Raw genomic sequence first — 27,624 nt, forward strand, 5'->3', positions numbered from 1 at the left:
AGTAAAGGACATATACAAAAAAACTACAAAACGCTACTCCAGGAAAAAAAAAGAGGACACGAGGAAATGGAAAAATATCCCCTGCTCATGGATGGGGAGAATCAACATTGTCAAAATGGCAATACATCCCAAAGCAGTGTACAAATTCAATGTGATCCCTATAACGATACCCATGACATTCTTCAAAGAAATGGAGCAAACACTCCTGAAATTTATATGAAACAATAAGCCCCCACGAATAGTTAACGCAATTCTTGGGAAAAAGAAAATGGAAGGAATCAGCCTACCTAAATTCAAGCTCTACTACAAAGCAGTAATAGTTAAAACAGCATGGTACTGGAACAAAGGCAGAGCTGTAGACCAATGGAGCAGAGTTGAATATACTGACATTTCCTCCCAAGCATATGATCATCTAATCTTCGATAAGGGGGCAAGAAAAGTGAAATGGAGCAGGGAAACCCTCTTTAATAAATTGTGCTGGCAAAAGTGGACTACTACATGCAAAAAAATGGGCTCAGATCTCTGCCTAACACCATGCACAAAAGTAAGATCAAAATGGATTTATGTCCTCCACATCAGACCGGAATCCATAATGTTTATTGAAGACAAAGTTGACAAAACCCTCCATGATATTGAAGCTAATGGTATCCTCGAAGATGTCACGCCACTGGCCAAGCAAGTGAAAACAGAGATAGACAAATGGGACTATCTTAAACTAAGAAGCTTCTGCATCTCAAAAGAAACAGTGACCAAAATACAAAGACAGCCTACAGAATGGGAAAGGATATTCACCAAATACACATCCGACAAGGGGTTGATATCAAGGATATACAAGGTACTGGTTGAACTCCACAAGAAGAAATCACCTAACCCCATCAAAAAATGGGGCAAGGAAATGAACAAAAACTCGCAAAGAAGAAATCCGCATGGTAAAAAGCACATGAGAAAATGCTCTACATCACTAATCATCACTAATCATCAGAGAGATGCAGATCAAAACAACAATGAGATATCATTTCACACCACGGAGACTGGCCACATTCACACGAACAAAAGCAACTGATGCTGCTGCGGATGTGGCGAGAAAGGGACCCTCCTTCACTGCTGGTGGGAATCCCGGCTGGTCCAACCCTTTTGGAAAACAGTATGGACGATTCTCAAAAAATTAGAATTTGATCTCCCATTTGACTCAGCTATAGTACTCCTGGGAATATATCCCAGAGAGGCAAAAAAGTATAGTCGAAGTGACATCTGCAATTTTTGTTCATTGCAGCACTCTTTACAATAGCCAGAATCTGGAAAAAACCTGAGTGCCCGAGAACAGATGACTGGTTAAAGATACTTTGGTATATTTACACAATGGAGTACTATGTAGCTGTTAGAAAAGATGAAGTTATGAAATTTACATACAAGTGGTACTACATGGAAAGTATCATGTTAAGCGAAATGAGTTGGAAAGAGCAGGATAGACACAGAAAGATTGCATTCATCTGGGGAACATAAAGCAACAAAATTGGAGACTAAAACCCAAGAATGGCTGAGATTAGTATCCGGAATTTTGCTCCATGACTTGGAGGCCAGCCACACGTGCTAGGGGAAAAGGAAGCTCATATAGATAAGAGAGCACCAAATAAAGGGTGTTGTGAGGATCCTCTCAGGGTAGGAGAAGCATGCTGAAAGTAGACTATAGACGAAACATGATTGCCACTCAATGTCTCTCTTGCAAAACACAGTACCCAAAAGAAGAGAGAGAGAACAAGGGGGAATGCCCTGCCACAGAGGCAGGGTGGGATGGGGGCGCTGGATGGTGGGAGGGATGCTGGGTCCCGTGGTGGTGGAGGATGGGCACTGGTGGACGGATGGGTACTTTATCATTGTATAACTGAAGCCCAACCACAAAAATTTATAAGTCTATAACTGTACCTCATGGTGTTTCACTAATAAAAAAAATTTTAAAAAAATCAATTCACCACCCCCCCAAAAAATCACAGCTGGGGGTTGTTTCTTACTAGACCATGATCCAACATGATTCACGTCCAATCACGGGAGTTTAAAAAAAGGGGGTTTATGAATTTGGCAATTGATTCCAAAGCAGCTTTGAACATTCAAGCCACAGGAAAGAAGGGCAATGATTCACTGGGGCCTCGCGAAGAGATGAAATCAGAAATTGAGTCCTATAAAATATTCTCTCCCTCTTGACTATATTTTTCTATGTATATTTAGCTTTATTTTCTCACACTGCAAACTTACCCTCTTCCCATGGAGACAATTTCCATCTTAGAAGTCTCTGAATTTCACCACTCAGTTTCTTCGAGCAGGGGGATGACAGATACTTGGTCTAAATTTCAGAAATCTTAGAAAATATATCCAATTATCCCACCCTGAGTAACCTTTATGCTGCTACATTCAGAAAAATGGTGTATAGGGTTCAGAGAAAAACATAAGACAAAACTGTGTGGATGGAGCAGAGCGAGAAATATTTTCAGAAAAAAAAGAGATGGTTCCAGATGAATAGCTGACAAATACTGAAGTGTAGATTATACATGGATGTACATATACATAAGTATATATAATTTAAGTAAACGTTTAACAGAAATTTTCAGTCCATTTCTATTATACTACATATAGTTCTCAGATCATTTAATATAAAATTTGGAAATAAAAAATGAACAATAAAACTCAAAGAGAAACGATTTTTACTTAAATTCAATATTAATAAGCAAGTCTGGAAATGTGTACTCATTTGTAAATCATGAAACATAAATATATAAATGTTTCTTGCTAATACATTTGCTAATGTATATTTAAATAAAATATTTTTAGTTTATCAATATATGCAAAAGATTACCACACTGCATTATTTGTTATTATTTCTACTAGCAGTTTTTCTTGAGACACAGTTATTAAATATGATGGCCACATCTTATTTTTTATTTTATTTTAATGTATAAATTAGAAGTCAAGAAAAATATTACTATACAAATATCTTATTCTTCTCTGTCAATGACGATATATCCTATTTCAAAGTGATGTTCATATTAAAGATTATTTTCAAAGCTTAAGGTTCTTAATAAGTCTATCACTCCTCACAATGAAAAAAATTTTAAAAAATAGTTTATTTGGTTTGGGGTGGGGTTGGTTTGGGGGTCACACTCCGCTCTGCTCTGCTCAGTTCTTAATTTTGATTCTATGTTTAGGGTATTCACAGTGCCAAGAAGACGATATGCAGTGCCAGGATTGAATGTAGGGTTGGCGTTCTGCAAGGAAAGCGACTGTTTTTTTTTCATTATGTATATTATTTTTACAAACGTAGTTCACAATAGTTCATTACAGATAATATTCAAAAACCAATCCCACCACCAAGCACCTTCCCACCACAATAAAGAGGTAAGTGTGTGAGGGTTGTTGTCTTTTATTCTGGAGTCATTTAAGCCCGAATATAAGAGAATACAAGCAAGTATATTAGAAACCAAACAAATGTATGATACTTTTCATAAGTGAGGTAGAGTATATGAGGTTGCATGGCCGCAAATGTGGCTGCACGCTCCAGGAAGGCAACTTAACCCCGAACTTATCTCTCTGGCCCCTGAGCATAGTACATTTTTTGTCCAATGGGCATTGACTGAAACATGCCAGAACTTCATCTTATCACCAGCTGTTGTCTTGGTCTCTCCTGCCACCATTTGTGCTAGTCCAGGGTTCTGTGACAAGGGGATTCCAAAATGGGATTAGGCATGCTGGATTTAGGAAAACCTCTTGGAGAGGACCGTGGGGGTGAGGAGCTAGAGCTGTAAGGTAGAGCTTTCAGACCGGACACAGGTTTCACACTTGTGGCAAAATGAGGGGAGAGCTGATGGGGTTGCAGGGAGGAAAAGCCAGACTGCAGTGAGGTGCTAAGCATTGGCAAAGCAAATGTGTCAGGAGAGGCAATCCACCGTGGCCCCCGAGCATTCCATTGCACGTTCCTGGTATGGATCTTTATTCATTTATTTATTTATTGCTTTTTGGATCACACCAGGGATGCTCGGAGGTTTCTTCTGTTTCTGCACTTAGGAATCCCTCCTGGCAGTGCTTGGGGGACCATATGGGATGCTGCAAATCGAACCTGGATTGACCACGTGCAAGGCAAATGCGCTACTTGCTGTGACCCTGGTATGGACCTTTAAAGGAAGATGTGATACATTGCATTTCCGTAAGATAAGGTAGCATTTTGTGTTAATAAGTCCTGAGGAAACTAGGTATGGCCTGAAAACAATCAATAACAAAACTCAACCCCCCACAATATTGCATTACTTTTCACTCTATAATGAACATGAGTCAAAATGTGTTTTCCGTTTAGAATTGAGAACAGAACTTTGGGAATGATTGAAGACATGTAGGTTCTTTAAAGAAACCAATCAGTCTCAACTAATGCTTTTCTCTCATGCTTGTGAGAAATAGATAATACCATCCCATCCCATTCCCCTTCCGTTAGGGTTAGAATTGACTTTTTTTTTCCCTTTATTGTATTTTATTTTTTTTTAAAGTTGTAGATTTACAATTTTTTGTGCTTTGGTTTCAATTATACAATGATCAGATACCCATCCCTCCACCAGTGCCCATTTTCCACCACCATGGATAATATCCCTCCCACCCCCATCCCCCCATCCCCCCTGTCTCTGTGGCAGGGCAATCCCCTGTGTTCTCTCTCTCCTTTTGGGTGTTGTGGTCTGCAAAAGAGGCATTGAGTGGCAAACATGTTCAGTCCATAGTCTACTTTCGACATGCATCTCCCCTCCTGGGAGGATCCTCCAAACATCCTTTATTTGGTGCTCTCTTCTCTATCTGAACTGCCCTTTCCTCTAGGATACCCGGCTGGCCTCTAAGTTATGGAGTAATCCTCCTGGTGCTGATCTCAGCTATTCTTGGGTATTAATCTCTTACTTTGTTACTTTATATCCCCCAGATGAATGCAATCTTTCTATGTCTATCCCTCTCTTTCTGACTCATTTCGCTTAGCATGATACTTTCCATATTGTACCACTTGTATGTAAATTTCATGACTTCATCTTTTCTAAGAGCTACATAGTACTCCATTGTGTAGATGTACCAAAGTTTCTTTAACCAGTCATCTGTTCTTGGGCACTCAGGTTTCTTCCAGTTTCTGGCTATTGTAAAGAGTGCTGCAATGAACAAACAAGTGCAGATGTCACTTCGACTATACATTTTTGCCTCTCTGGGATATATTCCCAGGAGTGGTATTGCTGGGTCAAATGGGAGCTCAATTTCTAATTTTTTGAGAATCGTCCATACTGTTTTCCAGAAGGGCTGAACCAGTGGACATTCCCACCAACAGTGAAGGAGTGTCCCTTTCTCGCCACATCCACGCCAGCATCGGTTGCTTTTGTTCTTTTGAATGTGGGCTAGTCTCTGAGGTGTGAGATGGTATCTCATTGTGGTTTTGATCTGCATCTCCCTGATGATTAATGATGTAGAGCATTTTCTCATGTGCTTTTTTGCCATTCGGATTTCTTCTTTGAGAAAGTTTCTGTTCATTTCATTGCCCCATTTTTGGATGGGGTTGGATGTTTTCTTCTTGTGGAGTTTAACCAGTATTTTGTATATCCTGGATATCAACCCCTTGTCAGATGTGTATTCAGCGAATATCCTTTCCCATTCTGTAGACTGTCTTTGTATTTTGGTCACTGTTTCTTTGGAGGTGCAGAAGCTTCTTAGTTTAAGATAGTCCCATTTATCTATCTCTGTTTTCACTTGCTCGGCCAGTGGCGTGGCATCTTTGAAGATACCATTAGCTTCAATGTCATGGAGGGTTTTGCCAACTTTATCTTCAATGTACCTTATGGTTTCTGGTCTGATGTTGAGGTCTTTAATCCATTTTGATCTTACTTTTGTACATGGTGTTAGGCAGAGTTCTGAGCCTATTTTTTTGCATGTAGCCGTCCAGTGATGCCAACACAATTTATTAAAGAGGCTTTCCTTACTCCACTTCACATTACTTGCACCTTTATCAAAGATTAGATGAGCATATGCTTGAGGAGAGATGTCAGTGTATTCAACCCTGTTCCATTGGTCTGCAGTTCTGCCTTTGTTCCAGTACCATGCTGTTTTAATTATTACTGCTTTGTAGTACAGTTTGAAGTTCGGGAGGTTGATTCCTCCCATTTTCTTTTTCCCAAGAATTGCTTTAGCTATTCGTGGGGGCTTATTGTTCCATATAAATTTCAGGAGTGTTTGCTCCATTTCTTTGAAGAATGTCATGGGTATCCTTATAGGCATTGCATTGAATTTATACAATGCTTTTGGTAGTATTGCCATTTTGACAATGTTAAGTCTCCCGACCCATGAGCAGGGGATATCTTTCCATTTCCTCATGTCCTCTTTTATTTCCTGAAGTAGCGTTTTGTAGTTTTCTTTGTACAGGTCCTTTACTTCCTTAGTTAAGCTGATTCCTAGGTACTTGATTTTCTGGGGCACAATTGTGAACGGGATTGTTTTTTTCATGTTGCTTTCTTCTCTCTCACTGTTTGCGTATAGGAAAGCCATGGACTTTTGGGTATTGATTTTATAACCTACAACTTTACTATACGAGTCTATTGTTTCTAGGAGTTTTTTGGTGGACGTTATTGGGTTCTCTAAGTAGAGTATCATATCATCTGCGAATAGTGAGAGCTTGATTTCTTCCTTTCCTACCTGAATGCCCTTAATATCTTTTTCCTACCTAATCGCTATTGTAAGTACTTCCAGTACTATATTGAACAGCAGTGGAGAGAGTGGGCATCCCTGTCTCGTCCCTGATCTTAGAGGGAAGGCTCTCAGTTTTTCCCCATTGAGGATGATGCTTGCTGTAGGCTTGTGGTAGATGGCTTTAATTATGTTGAGGAAGGTCCCCTCTATACCCATTTTGGCTAGGGTTTTCATCATAAAGGGGTGCTGGATCTTATCAAATGCTTTCTCTGCATCTATTGATATGATCATATGCTTTTTATCTTTTCTTTTGTTGATATGGTGGATTATGTTGATTGATTTCCGAATGTTAAACCATCCTTGCATCCCTGGGATGAATCCTACTTGGTCATGGTGTATGATCTTTTTGATGAGTAGTTGGATTCTATTTGCTAGTAGTTTGTTGAGGATATTTGCATCTGTGTTCATCAGGGGTATCGGCCTGTAATTCTCTTTCTTTGTGGTATCTCTGTCTGCTTTTGGTATCAGTGTGATATTGGCTTCGTAGAAACTGTTCGGAGGTGTTTTTGATATTTCAATTTCGTGGAAAAGCTTAAAGAGCATCGGGAGTAAGTCCTCTTTAAAGATTTGGAAGAATTCACTCGTGAATCCATCCGGGCCAGGAGTTTTGTGCTTGGGGAGATTTTTATTACCATTTCAATTTCCTTGATGGTGATAGGTCTGTTCAGGTATTCCAGGTCTTCTTGGTTCAGCCTTGGGAGTCTGTAGGAGTCTAGGAATTTATCCATTTCCTCGAGGTTTTGATGTTCCGTGGCATAAAGCTTCTCAAAGTACTCCCTGAGGATCCTCTGAATTTCTGTGGTTTCTGTTGTAATGACCCCCTTTTCATTTCTGATTCGGTTTATTAGGGTTTTCTCTCTCCCTTTCTTTGTGAGTTTTGCTGGAGGCTTATCGATCTTGTTAATTTTCTCGAAGAACCAGCTTTTGGTTGCATTGATCTTTCGGATTGTTTTTTGGGTTTCCATCTCGTTAATCTCTGCTCTGAGTTTTATTATTTCCTTTCTCCTGTTCGGGTTGTGCTCCTTTTTTTGGTCCTTCTCCAAGCTCTTAAGCTGTGAGGTTAGGTTACTTTTGTGTGCTCGCTCCTCTTGTAGAGTTATAAACTTTCCTCTTAACACAGCCTTTGCTGTGTCCCATAAGTTTTGGTAACTCGTGTTCTCATTTTCATTCGTTTCTAGGAATCTTTTGATTTCCTCTTTGATTTCCTGTCTAATCCACTCGTTGTTCAATAGTGCACTGTTTAATTTCCAGGTGTTTGATTTAGTTTTCTGTTTTTGTGTGTGATTTACTTCTAATTTCAGCGCATTATGGTCTGAGAAGATTGTTGATACAATCTCTACCTTCTTAATTTTATGGAGGCATGTTTTGTGGCTCAGCATGTGGTCTATCTTGGAGAATGTTCCATGTACGCTTGAGAAGAATGTGTATTCAGCTTTTTGTGGATGAAGTGTCCTGTATATATCTACTAAGTCCCTTTCTTCCATTGTTTCCCTCAAATGAAGTATGTCCTTGCTAAGCTTGAGTCTGGTTGATCTATCAAGAGGTGACAAAGCAGTGTTGAAGTCTCCCACTAGTATTGTGTTGCTATTGATGTCTTTTTCCAAATCTATGAGTAGTTGTTTTAAGTACTTTGCTGGTCTCTCATTAGGTGCATATACATTTATTATTGTAAGTTCTTCCTGTTGTACAGATCCTTTGATCAATAAGAAATGGCCTTCACTGTCTCTTATGACCTTCCTCACTCTGAAATCGATGTGGTCTGATATAAGGATGGCTACCCCAGCTTTTTTATGGGAGCTGTTTGCCTGTAGGATTGTTTTCCAGCCTTTGACTCTGAGTCTGTGTTTGCTTTGACTATTGAGATGCGTTTCTTGCAGGCAACAGAATGTTGGGTTCAATTTTCTAATCCATCCTGCCACTCTATGTCTTTTAATTGGTGCGTTTAGCCCATTGACATTGAGAGAGATTATTGTTATGGGATTTTGTCCCATTGTTCTGTTAAAATTTGGTGTATTTGAGGGGCCTTTCTTGCCTTAAAGTAGCCCATTTAGTTGTTCTTGCAACCATGGTTTTGAGTCTATGAAGTTCCTGAGCTGTTGTTTGTCTGTGAAACTGTGTGTTGTTCCTTCTATTATGAATGAGAGTCTTGCTGGGAAAAGTATTTTGGGGGAGGCATTTATTTCATTGAGTTTTTTTACTATGTCCCACCACTGTTTTCGGGCCATGAGGGTTTCATCAGAAAAATCAGCTGTGAATTTTAAGGATGCTCCTTTGTAAGAGATTTCTTTCTTCGATCTTGCTGCTTTCAGAATTTTGTCTCTGTCTAAGGTTTTGGTCATTTTGATCAGAATGTGTCTTGGGGTATTTTTATTCGGATTTCTTCTAGCTGGTACCCTTCGGGCCTCCTGAATGTGGTCACAAGTTTTCTTCAGCTCTGGAAATGTTATAGCAATGATTTCTTTGACAGTTTCTTCTTCATCGAGGTTTTCTTCCTGTCCCTCTGGGACTCCAATAATTCTTATGTTACCCCTCTTGGCTTCATCACGATCTTCTCTTGCCATCTGTTCCCGAATTGTGAGTCTCTTTTCCATTCTCTGCTCTTTTCTGGAGAGTCTCTGAACTTCATCTTCGAGCTCACTGATTCTGTTCTCAGCAGCTGTTACTCTGCTGCTGAGGCCTTCCACTGAGCTTTTCAATTCGCCTACGAGATTTTTCAGGTCTGACATTTCTGATTGCATTTTCCTCATTTCTGCCTTCAGATCCTCTTGTCTTCTATTGGCATTGCTTTCCATTGTTTCTTTTAATTCCCTAAGCATCCTAAGTAGCTCCCTTCTGAATTCCTTGTCAGAGAGGTTGTCTAACACTACAGTACTGTTGGTGTCATCTGGGCTAGACTCTTCAATATGAAAGTTTGGTGGGCTTTTGCGTTGCTTTACCATTGTGAGAGGTGTGGTTTAGTCCTTCACGTTCACTGTTACTATTCTGCTTTGATATGCAGTGTGAGTTAAGATAGGCTTATGAGTTATTGGCTACTGTGTTTCTAGTGGCTGAGCTAAAATAGAGAAGTTTCCATCTAAGAAGTTAGCTTATGGTTCCTATGGCATATGTAGTGGGAAAATATTTCGCGGCCGCATTAGCGGCCGCGGCTCCGGAAGGAGTCCCTGGCACTGGCGAGGAGTTGGGAAAGTCTCCTGTTTGGAGTTGGAGCGGTTCAGCTTTGTTGCCCAGAGCTGGGCCTCTGTGCCCGTCCCACGCAGATCAGGGGTTGAAAACCGGCTGTCTAGGGGCTGTTTCTAGCTGCGTGTGCCCAGAGAGGGACCCGAGCCCTTGGGGGCGGGCTGTACCTGTTGGAATTGGAGCCGTTCAGCTTTGTTGCCCAGAGCTGGGCCTCTGTGCCCGTCCCACGCAGATCAGGGGAGAATTGACTTTTGAAGAGATGTTAGTAATGACACTGATGATGCTTTTATTTATTTATTTATTTATTTATTTATTTAATTTTGCTTTTTGAGTCACAGCCAGGATGCACAGGGGTTCCTCATGGCTCTACACTCTGGAATTACTCCTGGTGGTGTTCAGGGGACCATATGGGATGCTTGGGATCGAACATGGGTCGGCTGCATGCAATGCAGACACCTTACTTTCTGTACTATAGCTCCACCCCCTGATGATGCTTTTTAATGAGAAAGGTGTTAACTAGTTAACAGCAAAAAAGTCCTTTATTTTTTATTAATATGACTGTCCAGTATCTTTGGATTGTTATAAGTATACTGTGTAATCACACAAAAAAGGAGGGGCAAAAGCGTGGCAGCAGCCTATCTCTCCCACCGCCCGCGTTCAGTGGTCTCAGGCCATTTCCCCACTCCAGGAAGGTCAATGGCGATAGTCAGGTGAAGGACAGAAACGAGGGCCAGGCTGGTTGGTCTTAGCAGCAGTTTATTACATGGAAGAAATGTATGTCATGGAGGCCTCAGGAGGCCTCAAGCAAGTGCACACTTGTTCTCTCAGCTTCTGCCCCATCTTCCCAGGTTCTCTGATGCGCGTGTCCCCCCAGAGAGCCCTGAAATCTCCCTTATATAGATCATATAGATCATAGTACCTCTAAAGGGTGCAATATAGTGATGTCATCAAAGGAGTTACAGAAAGAACATTGAGGCAGCAAACCATACATTGTTTCTTTACATCCACATTGTTTCTTTACATCTGCAGGCCAGTAATCCTGGCCTCACCTTTTACAAGCTACAAGCACTTGGATTAGCACATCAAAGACCAGTCTGCTAGAGCTTGGAGTCTCAAAGATCAGCCTGCCTAGAGCCAGGCATCTACATCTCAAAGATCAGGCCTGCCTTAGCACCTGGGATCTGCATGCCTAAGACCAGCTAGGTTCCTGTGAGATAAGGGAAACTGCCTCAAAATACTGAAATCATTTACTGAAGGCAGTTTGAAGGGGTAAAAGGTTCTGTCTCAGCCAAGCTAGTCAGGACACCCAGGAAAACTGCTTCTAGGACAGATTCTCATTTAGCAGATCAACCCACCCTAGGACAGATTTCCCTGGATGTGTTTCTCCTTTCCTTGTCCAACAAACATGTAAGCATACATAATATAAATCATTTTGTATGGACACAGTAAGAAATACTTTAAGTTCATAGAATTGCTCTCCGAGGGCTATCTCCATCTCAGACTACAGTGCTCAGGCCAGATATCCTTCCTATTCTTAGCAGCAGGGTCCTAGTCTCGTCGTTACTTTTGGATCATGACATCATTTGCCTATGATCAAACTCTTAACCTACAGTTAAGAATCGTGGCACCTTGGCCTGGCCCATCGTGATGCCAGGGTAGCACATGACTTACCAGCTTGCCCTGGTTCAATCCAGTCCCACGTCGGGACCCTGCTCTTTGAGTGCTAGGAAGTGAGGGCAACTGAGGCTTAAGTTGAGAAGGCAGATGCCCAGAAGTGAATAATATTCAAGGCCAATTAAATCCTAAGTTATAAAGCATAATATTGTCTTCCTGTAGCTATACAAAAAGGACATTGCATCAAACAATTCAAAAGACATAAGGAGAGGAGAAAGGCAATATTAACTTACAGTATAAGTTCAGTGTCCTAGAAGGATGAGACCTTACTGTTAGGGCGCGGATTGTGATCTCCGTTTAACGACAAAGAGACTCCAGAGACTGCAAACAGCAAGCAAGGTTTATTGTAAGAATGGCTAGCCAGGGTCAAGCCACCTACACAGACGCGCAGGTCAGTTAGGTGAGGCAAGACCCCGAACTTCTTCAAAGGGGATCTTATATAGGCCTTCACTGGCCGTTACAGCAAAACCCGCGCATTTCATAGCCAATAGATTTGTAACAACATATACTTTCTTAACCAATCCATTTGAAAGTACATCACTCCTTAGCCTATAGATTCAAAGATCAGCATTTACATACATAGGCATTGTGGCTAGTGGGCATCTGGTAACTCGGACATTTGGTTATCACCTGGCTTCCTTTGATTCTCAGCCCTGCATTCCAGTGGAGGTGGATAAGGGAAAAGTTCCTAACAGAGGTAATAGATAAGGAAGGGCCAACAAATGGTTTCAGAATTTACATTTCAATAAGGAATGGTTTCACTCTAAAGCTCTGCTAGGGAGGGGGCAGGAAACGGAGAGTTACTAATTTGTAGAGTTTTAACTCTGGAATTTCCCTCAGGGTCCCTAGGGACCTTACACTTACAAATTGGTTGGGGAAGAGAGCATAGAAGTGGTTACAGACAAACAAAGTAATGGGAATGACTTGGGAGCACTGTGATGAGTGCAACCTGATAAACCTAAGCTCCTTGTACTCCAACAGTATACCATGGGGTATCAGTCAATTATTTGTTTTCAAATGTCATCAGTTTCAGGATTGGAGAGATTGTACATTGAATAAGGTGCTTGCCTTGCACTTCCATGCGTGATACCTGAGCGCATAGCAAGGAACAATTCCTGGGCACAGATGGGTATGGTCCCGCTATTTGCATCTTTTGTTAAATATGCATTTAGTTTACCATATTTTGAGCATATAGTTGTAATATTTTAATTTTTAAAAAGGCTCACTGGCTTACTTTGGTTTGGGGGCCACACCTACCAGTGCTCAAAGGTTATTCCAAGCTCTGTATTCAGGGATCACTCCTGGTCGTACTCGGAGGAGCATATGAAATGCCGGGGATTGAACTTGGGATAGCTGTATGCAAGGCAAATGCCCTATCAGCCCTGATATCGCTCCGGCCCACCTTGACTTACTTTTTAATATTATGTTTAATAATCATGTGAATATTTTTTTCTTTTAAATTTTGCCTTTTTAATGATTTCTTTAGACCACAGTCCCCAAAATAGAAGCAGAAGATGTAAAAATAACAGGCTCATAGAACCATAATTTGTCTTATTAAATTGCTTTTCTGAAAGATCAAGTATGTGGAACCATCAGCACTATGAAGCTTATGTCTAATTATTTCCCTACAGTCTGACAACACTGGGCTGTATTCTTTTTTTTTTTCTCTGCAAGGTATATTGTATTAACTTCAGGCTACTCTAATTTGCATTTTTTAATTGCAAGTGGGTCATTTGTTTTCATTTTTAGTGCTTTTGTGTGTTTCTTTGTATTTAAGTAGTTCCTTCTCCAAAAAATAATTGATCCACACAATTGAGTTGTTGGGGGGGTGTTGAAAGGGTGTTAGGGTCCTTGCGGAGCTACACTGGTGGTGGGTGTCGTGTTGAAGTTATGTGCATGAGAAAACATTATTAGTATTGTAAACCACAGAATATAAATCAGTATATTTTTAAATGTGATCATTTTCCAAGTTAGAGAGTTAGTACATTGAGCAAGGTGCTTGCCTTGTACCTCCAGGAGTGATTCCTCAGCACAAAGCTAGGAGGAAGCCCTGAGCATGGATGGGTATGGCTTCCCCAAAAGTGATAAACCTGTATCTTTTTCAAATGTACATTTTAATTTACCATGTTATAAGCATATGCTTGTAGTATATTAATTTGTATATCAAAATGCGATATGCAAATAAATGTTACTTAAGCTAGATGAGCAAACTACAGGACCAGGCACAAAGCTCAGTGAGAAAGCACTTGACTTGCATGTGTGAAGCTCTAGGTCAGATTTTTAGTACTGCAAAAGATATAACACAAAAAGTCTACAAGTTATGTTCTGTATGTGATAAATAAGTTAGGGCAAGGATGAGTGTGTACATGAAGGCAACAATATGGGGCAGAATGGCTTACCATTCTCCTTCCTAACTCTGTTACAATTTCTGGAATATAGGTAGAGCATAGAGGAAAATTTGTTTTGAAATATCTCCTTAGAGATTCTGATAATTTAGGACCTATCTCTGCCTTAACTTCTTAGATAAATCTGGGGGATAAGAGTAGTTGAGTGAGAATCTTCTTGTGACTTAAGGGAGAGGTGGTCAGCGGGAGAAGGAGGAGGAGATAAGAGAGAGAGTGGGTGGGGAAGAGAGAGACTAGAACGGTGTTTTTAGTTGTAAAGTGGTTCCTGTCACTGAAAGCAGTTTCCTACAAATACTACTTGTAGGAAAGGCTCTCATTTGCTCTGTGGTTTCTTGACTTTTTTTTCTAGATGCGGCCTGTGCTTTCCCACCCTTTGAGTTAGCATCAGTGCAGGACCATAGTATGACTGGAAAATATAAGCTCGTTCAATGGCCATATAAGAGGTTCGTAAATATTGAAAGAGTCCCTGAGGACACTTGGAAGCTTCCAAACCCCTCTGAGGAATGAGATCTTGCACTGCTTTCCGATATGTTTGGGGTAGACTTTGGATACACGCTCACATGTTTCAATCCTGATTGAATTGGCTGGTGTCTGGGAGGTCCATGAGAAATAGTCTTGTTTTCAATAAGTCACTAGCCACATGTGGTTAAATTCAAACAAATACTCATGCTGGTGTTTCAGTTGCCATGTGGTTGGTGTTAGTTTATGCTGTAGGTTTTATGAACTTTTATGAAAATTTCCACCCTCACAAGGCTTATTGTAGGCCCGTGTTAACCAGAATGTTGAGCTAGGAGAGAGAACAGAGTGAAAGTCTCCCTGATGTTTACCCTAACTACCTCATCCTACATGTCCTTTTCACATTGCCTTAATTCCACTTCCTCCGGAAATATCTGACCACTCCCGCTCGCATCCATGACCCCCTTTATGGAACCTCTAAAGCACTGGAATACCTGACCATACATAACCATAAAGGCAGCATACTTTGCATTGAAATTAATCCTAGCTTCCCCCTAAGACTAGAGATCTCTCGATTGCAGAACTTTAACCCCACACTGGCCTACTAGATGTATCAGTATGTGAGACAGAGTGCATGAACCAGAATGCCTATCAAAAGCGTTTTTCAAACCTTCCTTTATTTCAACTACCTTTTGGTACTTTGTTCTTTTTTGCTGTTAGTTTTGGTTTGGGGGCTATACCTGGCAGTTCTCTGGGACCATGTGATACTGAGGATCAAACTCCAGCCGCTTTTATGCAAAGCATACACTTATCCTGCTGAGCTATCTCTCTGGTCTTCTTTGCTATTTTTTGTTTGTTTGGGGGCCACACCCAGTGATGGTCAGGGGTTACTCCTGGTGGTGCTTGGGGGACCATATAGGATGTCGGAGAAAAAACCTGGGTCTGGGGTGTGCGAGACAAGCATCCGATTCGCTGTACAGTCTCCTGTCTCCGCGCCAGGCTGTCCTCATCGGAGCCCCTTGGAGGGGGCGGGTTGAGTTCCCTACACGCCGCGAGCAGAACCACGGCAGCCAAAGACCTCTGGAACTAGCCACAACCATGCTGTGACCACTCTCCACATGCATGAAGGGAACGGCAGAGGAACAAAGGCATGTGGGTCCCAGGGCTGAGATCTCCAAGCCTGCTCAGATCGGGGCTGATCATCCTCCACCCATATCCTACATCTTCCAGTAGGCAGGGGTCACACCCATAAACTGCCTCCCCGGGCGTCGTGTAATCCCATCAATGGTCAAGATCCAGAGACTATAAAACCCAGCTCCTGGAAGCAAATGTGGCCGCATGACATCTTACTATCTCATTCTTGCTCTGGACAACTTGGCAGGCTACCGAATGTAACCTGCCCACACAGCAGAGTTTGGCTAACACCCCGTGGCTTACCCAATATGCAAAATACCAGTAACAACAATGGGTCTCATTCTCCTAACCCTGAAAGAGCCTTGAATGCGGCACTTTTTAGGATCTCACGGCTAGGATGAAGGAGACGTTACTGGTACCTGCTCGAGGCAATCGACAAACAACAGGATCATCGTGATCATGATCTTGATCATTCCAACCCCTCTTTGTTCATATTTTTAGTACTTCTAACATGAAGGAAGACAACTATTTTTGAGGAAGGCCACCATGTTTATTGATGTCAGGTAAGGAAGCTTTAATTTTTGTCCTTGCTAGAGGGTTCGCGAGATTTGGTGACAGTGGCATCAGTTTGTGAAATCACTTTGGAAAAAGCTGATGAAACTAAATTTCATCATCTTAGATCCACGTTTCAAAGTGTTCTTTATTTCAGCATCTGTGAGCAAACCGAAAGAGAACTAAGGTCATTTATTGGGTTTTCCAATTGAGCTGTCAGGCTAGGGGGATTGACAATTTAGTGTGAAAAATAAGTATTGATGTAAAAATGGAGGTTTAATTTTTTTTAATTTTTAAAAATTTTATTAAAGAGCTAGGATTTACAAAGTTACTGATAGTTGAGTTTTAGGCATAGAATAATTCTACACCAATTACTGCATCAGTGTCACTTCTCTCCACCAGTGTTCCTAGATTCCCTCCCCAGCCCAACCCCCACTCCATCCCTGATTGTCAACTTGATAGGCACATTACAAAAGTTTCAGTGGTTGTCACTTAGATCTCATGTTTTCAGTTATATTGAATCTATGTTTTGGAGATAAGGCTGTATCCCTCACTCATATCACTGGTATAACTGAAGCCCTGATGCCTTTTCATCCATTACTTCTCCCTCCCACTCTTCATTTCTTTCCTCCTCTGTACTTCTCCTCTCTAAACACTGGGGCAAGGGTCACCTAGGCAACCCCCTTTTACAACAATACATTTCCTCATCCAGTATTCTATATACCACAGACAAGTGAGTTCACAGTGTATTTGTTTTTCTTCTTCTGGCTTACTTCGTTCAGCAAGGTGTCTTCCAGCTCTAACCAAGTTGCAGAAGTTGCATGATTTCATCGTTTCTTGCAGCTGCAAAGTATTCCATTGTGGATTAAAGCGTTATTATGGGGACCTTAGAAATAGTATAGTGGGTAGGGTACTTATATTACATTTGTTCAACACGGGTTTCATCCCTGGCACACCACATCCCCCGGTCTGCCAGGAGTAAGTCCTGACTACTGCTTGTTGTGGCCAGAAAACAAAACAAAAATTTTATTATGAAGTAAAAACAATTCTATTTGCATTTATCTCTCCATACATATAATTATAGGTGTATGATGTGTACATATAAAATAGCAATATTTATTAAATCTGTCTTGCAACACTTGCCAAGCTACTTCTGTCAAATGTGAAGGGTTTGGGGCCATATCTGGTGCTCCACTGGTCTATTTATATCTTAGTTTTATTTTTGAAAATATGAATTCATTTTAAAACAGCATTTTCACTATTAACACCTAAATATGTGTCTTCTACATTCTTTGATTGGCGCCCACTTGAGCAAATCAATGAGTAATGGAATGTCAAGTGATCAAGAAGTGATCAAGTGGTCTTTGACACATGTACATAATTTATGTCAGTTTCATCCTGACACCATTTTAGGGAGAGCACTCTACTCATTCCTACTTTTTGTAGCTAACTTGTGTTATTGTCACTAGGGAATTTGAGACTTTTATCACTGTTCTTTTTTCATACTCCGATTGATCTATTGATCGACGTTACTTCCACTACCCAGCCGTCGCCACACTCCAGGATGCTTTCCGGATCCGCGTGGCAGCTCCGGCCGAGACTCACGCACGACTGAAGACCCACAGAACAAGATAAGCAGAACTCTCTGAGACCTTGGACTCCAGGCTCGGTGGACCCAGGGACAGAGCTTCTCTGCTTGCTCCCACCAACCACAGGCGACAAAGGGATTCTAATCAGGAGCCCCACCCTACCCTGCCCTGTCTGCTTCCATCAACCACTCAGGGATCGAATTGCGCACAGGAGACCCATCCTACCCAGATAAATACCCCACTGGCAGACTTCCACTCTCAACACTACTTCCACTACCCAGCCGTCGCCACACTCCAGGACGCTTTCCGGACCCGCACGAAGCGGCCACGCGACACATCATAAGACACTAAATACCCATCTTCCGGAATTGTCGTACCGTATTTGATAGGGTTCAAATATGGTAACACCTACAAGGATGATTAGAGGTCGCCCCAAAAGCCTCTATCCCTCTCGGAAAGACTGGCAAGCTACCGAGAGTATTCCACCTGCATGGAAGAGCCTGGCAAGCTATCCATTGTGTATTCGATATGCCAAAACCAGTAACTACAACTGGTCTCATTCACCTGACCCTGAAGGCTTCACCGACATGGCAGCACTCAGAAGGATGAGAAAGGAGAGGCCGACAAAATCTCAAGGCCGACCTAGGCTGCCACAATGAAGGAAGACCAAAATGATCATCTGTACTTTCAATGCGCGTACGCTAGCATCAGATGCATCCATCGAGGACCTGATGGTACAAGCGCGAATGATCAAGTACGACATCATTGGTCTGACCGAGACAAGAAGGCACGAATCTCACCATGCCGTTTTCGACACTGGAGAAGAATTTTTCCTCGGAACATGCGATAAAAGAGGTGGTGGAGGCGTCGGTGTCCTTGTCAACACAAACTTGGCCAAGAGCATTGATTCATTCGAATGCCTAACAACGGAATCGGACGTTTACATTTGAATAGATGTGGCTCACTGCCTGCAGTTTCTATCTTTGTTGTCTACGCACCAACATCTCATTATGATGAAAGAGAAATCGAGAAGTTCTACATGGAGCTAGAGAAGTTCTATAAAGAAGACCACACCTTCTACAAGATCATTGTGGGTGATTTTAATGCCAAGATAGGACCGAGAAGATCAGCTGAAGAACTTCACATCGGGACCCATGGCCTAGAATGGAATGAATAGGGTGAGAGACTGTCTGAGTTCATCATGTCGACCAAGACCATTCATGGTAACTCACAGTTCCAGAAGGCAGAATCTAAACGATGGACATGGGAGTCTCCCGGTGGACGATTCCACAACAAAATAGACCACATCATATTCAATCGACGGTTTTGCCTGACTGATGTCACTGTTGTCCCAAAATTTCGAACGGGATCGGATCAGAGCGGGGAGAAAGGGCTGCAAAGTTCAAAAAGAGAACTCCCAGAATGACCACCAACTGGGAACTCTTTGGTACTATTGCGGCAACATGGGAAGATGCCATTGTTGACAACATTGACGAGGAATATGATCGACTGGTTCAGCACCTCCATGAATGTGCGAGGAACACCAAGAGAGAGATAGCCACAAAAAATCGCCTATCTTGAAGGATCATTTTCTTCACGTGGAATCTGTGGAAAACAGAAACTCCTAGCTCGGATGGTGTGACTTGAACCTCGAACGTTCTTTGTAGTGCAGTAAGCATCACAGAGCAGGTGTAAGGCTTTGATAAGTGTATAAAATTTTCTCCCACTGCACACACTGAGCACAGCTTAGCCCTTTGGCCTAAAAGAGGCGATGTGCCTGATGGCATGTTTGGGAGCCTAAGATGGGAATGAATGCTTTGAGGCAAAACAGTGGAACGTTAAACACCTGAACCCATGACTGCTTGAATGCTTGTAGGGAAAGAAGCTTTGGAAAAGAGCCAACTTTCTCTTATTTCTCTACAAAAGAGAATTCCCCCAATATCTGAGTGGGCTAATATGCCACCAGAATTCCAATCAGTCACCTGGTTCAAATTCTGCCTCAGGCATCATAGCACCTAGCACTAAAGCAGAATTATAATGGATCAGTGCAAGGCCCACACACACTTGCCTCACACCCAAATATTTGATCTTACACAAAAAGAGATATGAAGATATGATTAAGTTAAAACATTTTAAGACGGGGGATTTCATGGATTACACAGGAAGTCCCACTGATATCACAGGAGTTCTTGAAAGAGGGAGACAAGAAACAGAGTAAGATAAAGGTATGAAATATGGAAGCAATGGTTATAGCGATGAGATAAGGAGTGCACGCATTCTCTAAAATTAAACAAGTGTGGAAGGGGGCAAGGCAATAATAGAGGGGTAGTGCATTTGCCCAGCATGTGGCCAACCAGGTTTCAATCCCAGCACCCTAAATGATCCCCCAAGCACCACTAGAAATGACTTCTGAGCGCAGATTCAGGTGTACACCCTGGGCATTTCCAGATTCGGCCCCCAAAGAAACAAAAATCAAACAAATTACTTCCCCCTTTAGACTCTGGAGGAAACTGCCCTACCAACACTTTGATTTTGCACTATAAGACTCACTTCAACTTGATCATTGTATAACTGAAACCCAAGCACAAAAATTTGTAAGTCTATAACTGTACCTCATGGTGTGTCACTGTCACTGTCACTGTCCTTCCGTTGTTCATCGATTTTCTCGAGCGGGCTCAGTAACGTCTCCATTTTGAGATTTCGTTGTTACTGTGTTTGGCATATCGAATACGTCATGGGTAGCTTTCCAGGCTTTGCCGTGCGGGCGAGATACTCTCTGTAGCTTGCCAGGCTCTCTGAGAGGGGCAGAGGAATCGAACTCGGGTTGGCCATGTTGGCTGCGTGCAAGGCAAATGCCCTACCCGCTGTGCTATCGCTCCAGCCCATCATGTTTCACTAATAAAAAAATTTTAAAAAAAAGAAACACTCACTTCAGACATCTGAGATGGAGAAGTCTAAGACAGTGCATTTTCATTGTTTCAAGCCACTATATCACAGCAGCAAAATTAGATGAATACAGTCAGATATCTGAGACTGTGAGAGAGGAAAAGACAATTTTAATGTACATATATATTACCTAGATATCTTGTTCAAATGAAGACTGCTTCAATAGGTCTTGGGCAGGGCCTGAGTATTTGAATATCTACAAAGATCTCAGATAATACCAGTGCTTCAGATCTGATATATACTATGTTTAACAAGGAAGTGGAAGACACTCAATTATACCCGTGTAACATTTCACAATTAATTCATGAAAGCTGCTTCAGAACCATCAGGCATCATTTTGTCATTCCCCACAACTGTGTGAAGTAGGTATGATTGTACCCATGACACACCTGAAGAAATCCAGTGAGGTATCCCATGTGTACAAAATCAAAAATAATGTTGGGCCAGCCCCCACATGTTTTAACTACAGAGCACATGCTTTTGCCACTGGAAAAATGGCAAAATTTTGTTCTCACCTATGGCAGAATTGGGCTGGAGCGATAGCACAGCGGGTACGACGTTTGCTCCGCAAGTAGCCAACATGGCAGCCAACCTGAGTTCGATTCCTCCGCCCCTCTCAGAGAGTCTGGCAAGCTACTGAGAGTATCTCGCCCGCACGGTAAAGCTTGGCAAGCTACCCGTGGTATATTCGATATGCCAAACACAGTAACAATTGTCATAATGGAGACGTTACTGGGCCCGCTCAAGCAAATCGATGAACAACGGGAGGACAATGACAGTGACAGATGGCAGAATTATTATAGTGATTTGAGGATCTTCCTTTGGGGTTTGGGGTATGGGCCACACCTCGCAGTACTACTCCTTGACAGTTGTTCAGGATTGTTTTCTAGTGGTGATTGGGGGACCATACCAGACTGGGGACTGAACTCAGGGCCTTCAGATGCAAAGCAAGTATTCCAGACCTTTCTATACATAGCCTAAGGAATAGTTTTTAAACTTAAATTTTTACTAAAGAGTTTATTTTAATTATTTGTATGGGGACACATGCAGTGGTGCTCAGGACCTACTCCTTCTCTGTGCTCAGGGATCACTGATGGCGGGTTTGGGGACCAAATGGGGTGGCAAGGGTGAACTCAGGTCAGCTGTGTGCAAGGCACATGCCCTGCTCAAACTACTACTGTCCCGGCCACAGGAGAATTTAAGGAAATAAATGTAGGGCGAATTCTTGTGTACATTTTTATCTAGAAATGCAAACATTCCTCACTGCAGTCATGACCTGAGTTGGAAATACTTATGTTCCTGTGTTTATACTTCTATACCAAGACACAGCCACACTTGTGCAGAACTTTGGCGCAGAGCTTTTACTCAGTCTTCTTAGATGGAACAGAAATTACCATGTGCGCTTTTATTTATTAATTTATTGTTTCTTATATGGGGGCCACATAGGCAGTGCTCAGGTTGACTCCAGGGCATGGCGAGGATTGAACCCAGGTGTGCTGTGTGCAAAGCAAGTGTGCTAGCCACTGAACTATCATGCTGCCCCACATGTACCCTTTTTAAAGAAGGCTAACTGAGGTTTGAGCTCATTTGTGAAGTCAATGCAGCCTTCCCATTAGATTAACAGTAAAGTTCTGGATCAGGTTTGGTATCTGCCTATTTTGCCTTGCTCCACTAAGCCAGCATCTAAGCTGATTCTCTAGAACATATGCCACGATATGTTCGATATGCCACCAACTATCCCAGATGTCAAAGTGTCACTCTCACCACCTCCCTGTGAAACATTTAAAACTCTAGCTACAGAGGTCACACACAACACTAACAATTCCAGAATCTCTTGTAGATACTGAAATATAACAATTCCAGAATCTCTTGTAGATACTGAAATATCAATAGTTCGAGGAAATCACAGAGTGGTTCCAATGCACACAAAAGGCTAAAGAACCCCTGCAACAAAAGCAGTGATTTGCTTTTATTGTTTGGAGGGGATGATTTGGGCCACATTCAGTGATGATCAGGGCTTACTCTTGGCTCTTCACTTAGTTACTACTCCTAACAGGTCTCTGGGGGAGGCATTTAGGGTGCTGGGTCAGCTGCATGCAAGGCCCTATTCACTGTACTCTCTCTCTCCATTCCCAAAAGCATTAATTTTCATATTCCAGTCGTACAGCCAGCAGTATTCTACCACCTCGGAATTTTCAGAGATGCAGGTTTTGGGCCCATCCCAGGCTGAATGGATCTGAAGCTCTGGGAGTGGGACCCAAGAATCTGATTTCTAACAAAGTCTCCATGTGACTCCGATACTTTTGATCCTGAGGAAGGGCTTTTAAAAAAGTCTTCTAACTCTAGATCTAGATACAAAATTAAGCACAGTGTCATGCACCTGAAACGGGCCTCCTGCTGCATGTACCAAATAGTAACTGCTGTCAAGTTGACGACTAGAAGAACAAGTTTCCACTTTATAGCCCTTTTGAGTCTGCAAGAGGCATATCTGCCAATGGCCTACACCGACCGCCAAAATATCCTGGAGTAGATTATTTATCTTGCACCCTGTGCCTTGCTCTCCACTCCTTCACTTAACACACTAATGTTGCCCATTTGTGCTGTCACAGGAACTGAGTAAATAAGCTTCTAAAAGCTCTTTTCCCCTCACCTCTATTGCTGGTATCCAAGATGAGAGTAGCTGGCAAAAGTTATTTCTAATGTGCGCAATCTAAAATTGGAGTGACCTTGTGCTGCTGCCCTCCAAAGCAGAGTCCAGCTCACCCATCCCAGCACCACCACCCTCTGGCAGAACCCTAACAAGTTTTTTTCCTGTGAAATGAAAACTTTCCTAACTCAACCCTAGAGCACGCCTTACCTCCACATCTGCTCCAGCGACACACAGGATCAAAAGAAGCAAGGCTTGGTGCCACTACTCATGAGCAGAGACATCCAGCATGGTGTAGAAAACCGTTTCAATGGACTCAACACTTCACAACAGCCTCACATAGGGAAAGGGCTCTATTCTAAACTGAATGCAGATATTAAGAGTCCTACTTTTCTGAATTTCTAAAACACAGTTTCAACGAATGAGAAAAAGAACCCCCAACCCTTGAAATGAGACTCTAGGAATACAACTTAAGAAACAGCTTAACATTCCAATTCACTTGCCTTAAAGTATCCTGGACCCTGAAGTAACTTGCTTGCCCTGACTTCCCACATCAACTGATTATTATCACCTTGCTTGACTGAAGGCAACCATAAAATTAACTGAGAATAAGTTACTAAGTAATTGCTTAATTAAGCGGAAATTCGTTTTTCAGGTAGTACTTTAGCAGGGGTTGGGTGGAGGGTGGAAACTTATTATCAAACTCTGAAGACAAAATGTGATTTATGTTAATTATGTCTTCTGCCAGACAGGACACCTGACTAATATCCCAGTCTGTCCAAACAGAGCCCTCAAATCATCATAAAGGCAGAGAGCCTGGCAAGATGATGTGCACCAGTTACTTAGGAGTTGTCTGGTAACTTGGTTGTTCAAAGGGTAGGGACTAACTCAGGCTCAGGGGATAGGATATATGCCCTTTGATTGCTACCTTCAGAGAGCTGGAGAGGCAAGAGGATGAGGAGTGAAAAGGAGACTGGGAATAACTCTAGAAGACTAGCGGGATTCCAAAGATGGCAAGCTGCCAGCCTAAATGACCAAAGAAGAACAGAACTGTGCCACAGCCCTAAGCCCACAGCTCCTTTAGCCCTTGGGAATTTGAGCTGAGTAATTGGGTATCATGCTTCTTCAAGACATGGAGTTATCGTCCCCATTTGGAGTGACCCTCGCTGTCCTGTCCTCGCTCATCAATGCAGCTAATTCACTAGTGGTGTGGCTCTGCTGTTTTTGATCCACAAGAATGATGGAGTGAGTCTCTGCTTCACCTCGAACCTAGCTATGACTGATGCTGTGCTTGGTGTAGCCATCTCTGGCCTGGTGACAGATCAGCTCACTAGCCCCACCCGGCCCACACAGAAGACCCTCCGCAGCCTTCGGATGGCATTTATCACTTCCTCGGCAATTGCCTCAGTCCTTACAGTCATGCTGTTGCTTTTGACGGGTACCTTGACATCCAGTAGCCCCTCTGCTACTTCCAGATCATGAATGGGTTTGTGGCTGGGGCCTGCATTGCCGGGCTTTGGTTGTTCTCTTATCTGTTTGGTTTCCTCCCATTTGTAGTCCCTGTATTCCAGCAGACCACCTACCAAGGACCCTGCAGCTTCTCTGTGTTTCACCGGGTCTATGTACTGACCCTCTTCTTGCTGGCTTATTCCTAGTCCTGCCCATCTTTGTCTTCCTCTACTGTGACATGCTCAAGATTGTCTCTGAGAACAGTCAACAGGTCCGAAAGATGGAGCATGCAGGAGTCATGGCTGGAGCTTACAGGCCCTCAAGAACTCCCAAGGACTTCAAGACCATCTGCACTGTGACTGTTCTCATTGGAACCTTCATTCTGTCCTGGACTCCATTCCCTATCACGGGCATTGTGCTAGAGATACTGCCAGGAGCACCACCTCTACATAGTGTTGGAAGGGGTACCTGTGGCTGCTCAGTGTGGGCAACCCTCTACTCAATCCACTGGTATTTGCCTAATGTCAGAATGAGGTGTGGCAGCAGCTATACCAGATGGCTGTAGGAATAAAGAAGGGGCTTGCCTCACTGTTTCTCTTCCTTTCAGCCAGGAATTGTGGCCCAGAGGGATCCAGAGGAAGCTCCTGTCATATTACCACTATCTTCTAGTTTCATGGTTGAGAAATATGATAAGGGCAGAGAGTTTCAAAAGAACTCTCCCTCCCTTACCTGCTCTCCTAGCCCCACTCTGAACCAGGAGAGCATATGGAACTTGTGGAATAAGAACACTTATGTCAGACTATTAAACCCAACCAATGTCATTGTTTGTCTCACCAGGTAATGGGGTTAGATGCTGACTTTCTCCTTGAATCTTTTTTCCCATTTGAAAATCTCTCTCTCTCTCTCTCTCTCTCTCTCTCTCTCTCTCTCTCTCTCTCTCTCTCTCTCTCTCTCTCTCCTCTGTCCTTATTATGCAATGGGTCTGATTCTCCTATACTGGTATACTCTCTTAAAGTACTATTTCTCAACTAGGGGCCATATGACCTCCTGTTGAACCACTCTCCTTATGTCGATGATCACTTCCTTGTAGAATGGTGAGATCCTGGTGGTGTATCCGTAATACAGCTCTTGGAGGATCCTGTTGTACTGGGTTTGAACACCCTGTTTGGCTAGGGCTGTGATGACTGCTTCAGTCTCAACTGAATCAAATGCCTTCCTAAAATCAATGAACGTTAGACAGAGTGGCATCTTGAACTCCAGAGAAACCTCAATGAGCTTGGTCACCGTGTGGATATGGTCGATCGTGCTGAATCCTTTTCGGAACCCGACTTGCTCACATGGTTGTTCTTTGTCTAGTGTTCTGTCTATTCTTTTCAGGATGACTTGAGTGAACAACTTGTAGACAACGGACAATAGGCAGATTGGGCAATATTTGCCGGTGTCGTGGATGTCTCCCTTCTTGTACAACAGAATGGTCCTTCTGGTTTTCCATTGGGACAGAACCTTGCATTCAGACAGGTTGCATGTGAAGTGCTGAGCTACTGTATTGACGAGTACTGGCGAGCCAAGCCACTGTATTGACGAGTACTGGCGGCAAGTTCTTCAGTTGCTAAGGTCTTACCTTGTCTGGACAAGGTAGCATGAATGCTTCTTTACCATAGCTGTACGCTTCTTTACCAAAGAAATGGTATGTCGTATTTCAGAAAAGGAACATTGGGAATGACATATACATCCTGCGGAATTTGGTAGGTGGGCAGGTGGACGTGGCTATTGAAGAGATCCGAGTAGAAGTCATGGATAATCTCCTTTTTAAATCATTTTCTGAATCGGTTTTCTTCTTGTAGAGTTCAACGAGTGATTTGTATATCCTTGATATCAACCCATTATCAGATGGGTATTGGGTGAATAACCTTTCCCATTGTGTAGATTGTCTTTGTATTCTGCTCACTTTTTCTTATTTTAAGATAGTCCATTTGTTTATAAATTGTTCACTTCTGGCGGGCGACTCCCATCCATGCTAGGGCTTCCTCCTAGCTTTGTGAGGAACCATTCCTGGAGGTGCAAAGCAAGCACCTTACTTGATGTACTATGTCTCTAACCCTGAAAATGATCACATTTTAAAAAATTATTAATTTATAATTTATACTTTGTGGTTTACTTCACATCACTTGATCACTTGGTCTACAATACTATAAATAGTGGTTTCTAATGCACATATTATCAACACAACACCTACCACCAGTGTAGCTCCTCAAGGATCCTAACATGTCTCCCTTTCAATCCCCACCCCCCAACAACACAACTGTGTACATCAAATATTTTTTGAAGAAGGAATTATTTAAAAATAAAGTTAATATACCAAAGGACTAAAAGTGAAAACACATGGCCAACTTGCAATGAAAAATGCAAATTAGAGTAGCCTGAAGATAACAAAGTATACCTTGCAGAGGAAAAAAATACAGCCCAGTGTTGTCAGAATGTAAGAAATGATTAGACATAGCTTCATAGTGCTGATGGTTCCACATACTTGGTCTTTCAGAAAAGCAATTTAATAAGACAAGTTAGTGGTTCTATCAACCTGTTATTTTTGCATCTTCTGCTTCCATTTTGGGGATTGTAGTCTAAGGAAATCATTAAAAAGGCAAAATTTAAAAGGACAATAAAATATTCACATGATTATTAAACATGATTTAAAAAAATAAGGCAAGGGATGACCGGAGAGATAGAACGGCTCATAGGGCATTTTGCGTGCATGCAGCTGTCCTGAGTTCAATCCTTGGCATTTTATATACTCTCTCGAGTACAGAGCTAGGAATAACCTCTGAGCACTGGCAGGTGTGGCCCTAAAATC

General features: G+C 42.3%; 1 pseudogene; it reads left to right on the forward strand.

Moving 5' to 3' along the window:
* Positions 1-24,456: 24,456 nt before the first annotated feature.
* Positions 24,457-25,442, forward strand: LOC130018850 (glucose-dependent insulinotropic receptor-like; annotated as a pseudogene).
* Positions 25,443-27,624: the final 2,182 nt, after the last annotated feature.

The sequence above is a fragment of the Sorex fumeus genome, unplaced genomic scaffold, assembly GCF_029834395.1.
Source record: "Sorex fumeus unplaced genomic scaffold, SorFum_2.1 ptg000293c, whole genome shotgun sequence".
Classification (NCBI taxonomy): Eukaryota; Metazoa; Chordata; class Mammalia; order Eulipotyphla; family Soricidae; genus Sorex; species Sorex fumeus.